Source organism: Mastigoproctus giganteus, chromosome 11 (genome assembly GCF_048544385.1).
Source record: "Mastigoproctus giganteus isolate SK-2022 chromosome 11, ASM4854438v1, whole genome shotgun sequence".
NCBI classification, from domain to species: domain Eukaryota; kingdom Metazoa; phylum Arthropoda; class Arachnida; order Uropygi; family Thelyphonidae; genus Mastigoproctus; species Mastigoproctus giganteus.
In genome coordinates this window covers 121,589,679-121,594,409 of record NC_143585.1, presented here as the reverse complement: position 1 = coordinate 121,594,409, position 4,731 = coordinate 121,589,679, and the positions used below count along the sequence as shown (strand labels likewise).

Sequence of the window (4,731 nt, the reverse complement as noted above, 5' to 3'; positions counted from 1 at the left end):
TTTAGTGATAAGTGAAACACATGCAGTAACCATGCCTCACAGTTACAATAAGCTGCATTCTCTATTCATAGCTGCATAAGAGAATAATTGAGCAAAACTTACACTTCCAAATTTTTTTTCTTTTTTGCATTCAAATTTTATTGAACATTACACTATCATCAAGAAAATGCACTATAACATAGTGAAACATTTAAGGTTTTTTTTTTTTTACATAAAATTTATCACTAACCTTTTTTTGTTTACCCAAGTGAGAGATTGCTTCCACTTAAATTTAAAGGTATACAGCTTACATTTATCCTTTAAGAATTAGTGGCCTTCTTGGCCAAGAAGAATATTTAAGCAAGCTATTTGCATTAGTTTTAATTTGATCAAGCTGAGTCATCATAGGATCCATGAATGTTTGTAGCCATTCTTCTATTGTGTATTTATCATATATTTCTGGCATGATATTCTGCATGAATGTATACAAGAGAGTAGCATTGGTCATGACAGCATCCAGGTCACGTGTACCAAGCTCAATGTGAGCTGGACTAGAAAAGACCATTTGTATATTGTAATCACTGAGCCATCCAACTATGTGATTGTTTCTTAATAATTTCTTCAACTGAAGATGCAGGCGAGCCAGTCTCTGAGCACCTTTAAAAACCTTGCTGCCTGGGTAATTACATACTACTTCTTCAGTACTATAGTTTACAGAGAGGGTAAGACGTTCATCGCACTGCAGAATTTCTCTTGTTTTCTGAAGAATTCCAGAATCCATTCTCCCTTCTTCCAAGAAAAGCAGATTTAATGCCAAGGAAGGGATTGCAACAGGAAAAAGTTCACAGAGAACAGCAAAATGATCATAGCGCTGCCAACCTGTTATTGCAATTCCTTTAAAAGGAATTTTCTTATAATATTTATTTAACACTTCCATCCATGAAATATGATTTTCTAAATGATATGAAATATCAGGAAGAAACTGTTTTGGACCTGTGGCTCCTTTGAAGGCACTAGCTATCCAAATGCCACTAAAGAATTTGGCATATTTTTCCCAAGCATCAGGAGTGATCTTCATTTCTACTACCGGTCCGTATTGCCATGCCATAATATCAACATACTTCCATATTTCAGATTTCCCAAGAATTTCATCTGGCACCATACGAAACATATCATCCCACATTATTGGCTGGATTCTGTGTTTGTCTTTTATATATCTTGCAACACTTTTAACATGATCTATAAAAAGATCTTCTTTATCCATAAACATCTTGTGCATTTTTTTTTTGCAGCGATCACATTCACCAATATAGTAAACTTCATCAGATCCAATATGCAAATATTTAATATCTGGATGAAGAGCAATAACTTGATCTATCATCAGCTTTATAAGATTTTGAGAAGCATTATTTGTTGGGCAGATTACCTGTGGATAAGCTGGCACCTCTCTCAGGTCTTGATATTTTAATTGCTTCAGTACAAACTCCATGTGACCAAAAGTTTGAATTAATGGAATGACCTCAAGCTGATGCTTCTTAGCCAACTGAAGAATAGTAGCAAGGTCACTTTTTGTATAAGCATTATGAGCAGTTAAAGTTTCAAGGGCTCCATAGTAAGGAAGCATATCTTCATACTCAATAAGCAATCCGGTGGCACCAAGGATCTGCAATAATGGAAACAGTTTGTGATAATAACTGACAAGTAATGGGGCACCTTTTAAATCTAAATGAACAAATTTTTCATGAATATGAAAATTTTCCTCCTCATTATCTTTTGGTAGGCCTTTTGATACCATCTGATTTAAAGACATTCCAGGACTGTCAAAATTCTGAATATCATCTACTTGAGAGAAATCCTTCAAAGATGTATCAGTTATAACAGAACTCTGTCCACCACCCCTACCTTTATGCCATAAATTTTGTCTTATTTTAGCATGTACTTCTGCTTCCCGCAATCTCTGTCTTTCCAAATGCTGCTGTGACTGAGTTACTGGCATCAAATCATTGATGTTTTCTAGTGGTTTAATTCTAGGAATAAAAATCCTCTTTCCTCCCTTGATATCACTTGTAAAGCCAAACTTATTTATTTCTGGTTCTTCTTCTCCTGTTAATGTTTTATATAGAACTAAAAATATCAAACCTGAACTTGCAATAAGTAACAAATATACACGAAACTTAGCAAGCATAATGACTCCTGGAATGATATGGAATTATTATAATTCTTTTTTTTCGTAACTAGATGCCATCTGAATCAGAAATGTGTTTTGTTTCTGGAAAGAAAAGAAAAATTACAGAGTTGGACACTATTAGTACAAAATATACTCGCATACATATAGAATGCTTAGAAAAGCAATTAGAGAGATTTAATATTTAGAAAAGATGCTTGGGTAACACAAGCATTCAGTCAATGCTTTAATTATTAAAATTTCCCAACTAAACCACTAAACTAATATCTTATCTCTACTCACATCCTTTCTAAAATGCTAGATAATGTAATGATGTTCCCTACAGTTCCATGAATCTCTTTAGGTCCTGTTAACCGATTATTTTTGACATAATTCATACAGAAACAGTGATAACACTATGTAAAATTTTTAAAAAGACTCTTGTTTATCTGCATTACTTGGTGTTTCTTTTTGAATCTGGATATGCAGATTCTAATATGATCTTAGTTTTTGCATAGTATCACTGATTTTGCCAGAAATGAGAGTAAAGTAAATATGCAATACCATATCAGATTTACTAACAACATTTAACTTTGTACAGAATAGAGAATCTTAACTAAAAAAAAAAAAAATATGCAAACTGCAAAATACCAACCTCCTCGGGTTAATCAAAAAAATTTCCTTAAAAATGGAAATTTGAACATGCCTTCCGTGGTCAGTATGATCAACCTGAACCATGAGCCAGATATAGACATCCATCATAGCTTCATCTCATCTTCCTTGGTACTTCTCCATTGAAAGCATGCTTTTCACTAAATATTGCTCAGATTTGGCCTGAAAAAAAATCAGGGTGAGAGTGCAAGTAATAGTGCTTGATTGACACTGCATTTTTATGCAATTTTCAATCAACTTGTCAACTAATTCTTTGTAATTTTCATTCAATGTTACCAAGAAAGCTATTCACCACAGCAAAACAACTCCCACGTAATTAGCTTACCATTAGAGTCATCTTGTCTTCAATTTTGCAAAGCCAAGATCTACTTTGTTGAGGACTAATCAATATGTCACCTTTCACTTTAATGTCAAACAATTATGGAAACAATTGTATATGTTTGAAGGTGTCACCTTGAAAATTCAATGCTTTAATAAATTGTTTGACCAGTCCCAACTTGATATGAAGTGGTGGAAGCAAGACTATTTCTTCGGATATGAATACTACAAGCTCTTGTATATCTTAGTTATCGTATGCACTTATGTAATACATATAAATATTGAAAAAACAACTTTCAACTGCTGCAAATATACTGATGCTAGATAAAACCAATTATGCCATTGGAATCACATCGCTGCCAACTTTTGGCTTCCAGAAAAGTTGGATATTGAGCAGTTGTAAGCAGCAGGTAAACAGGATGAACACAAGAGATTTTTTGGAAAGAGCTGGAGGTTTCTGTAAAGTCCATATTGCAGTAGAAATTAAATTTCACTGACAAAATGAACATCTTATATTAAATACACCGCATTAAGAAAAAATTGTAGTAAATAGAAAAATTATTTTATAATACTACTGATTTGATGTGTTAACATCATAAATAAATTTAATTTGTGCATTTGAATTTATTATCAACATTATTAAGTACGTACAAAAACTAAGAACAGGCAATTATATTTTTACTTATACCGGGTGGTTACAAAATAAGTTTCCCTATTCAGGAGACCCTAGTGTCAAAACAGTTAGAGATAGTGCTGTGAAAATCAGTGGGTATGTCATTTAGGGTATGGGGAAGCGATTTGTAGAAGAAAAAAAAAAATCAGTTCAAATTTCTGCCACCAGGGGAGAAATTGGCACTGTAAATATCTGATGGAATGCTTAACTTAGGATTAGATTTTAATATCAGAATTTATAAATCTACAGATATTGTTCTATGTGCTTTCCTTCACTTGAGATGATTTTTGTAGTTTTGCGTAGCATCTCATTGGGTATGTTGGCTACATGCTGTTTAATGCTTGCTTTCAAATCGACAAGAGTCTGTATGCAGCCACGGTAAATGCTGTCTTTCAGGTATCCCCATAGACAGAAATCACAGGGATTGAGATCTACTGATCAGGCTGGCCAGAACTGCAGAAAGTCTCTAGAAATGATGCGATCATTTCCGAATGTTCAACGGAGCAGTTCCTTCACTTGTCGACAAACGTGGAGAGGGGCACCATCTTGTATGAATACTGCGGTCTCCAAGCATTGCCTTTCTTGCAGAGTGGGAATAATGTGATCTCTTAGAAGAGCGCAGCACTGTGCTCTAGTTACCACACACTTTATGGGTGTGAACGAAGAGTGAAATGTGCCTCATCAGACCGCAAGATCATTCGAGCCCACATATCGTCAAGTTCCATACAAGCCAGAAATCGTAGAGCAAAGTCTATTTGTTGTTGCTGATCATAAGACTTTAGTTCTTGCACTATAAGAACCTTGTAAGCAGCCAGAGTAAAATTAATCAAAGCACTTTACATACAGTAGACCAAGGAAGATTCAAGTCTCTTGACACACCTATGACACTACTGACTGGTAGTGTTTTGCATTCTGACCTGGAGGC

General features: G+C 34.5%; 1 pseudogene; it reads right to left on the bottom strand.

Moving 5' to 3' along the window:
- Nucleotides 1–292: 292 nt before the first annotated feature.
- LOC150078400 (hexosaminidase D pseudogene) lies at nt 293–2,196 on the bottom strand (annotated as a pseudogene).
- Between the last annotated feature and the right edge of the window lie 2,535 nt (nt 2,197–4,731).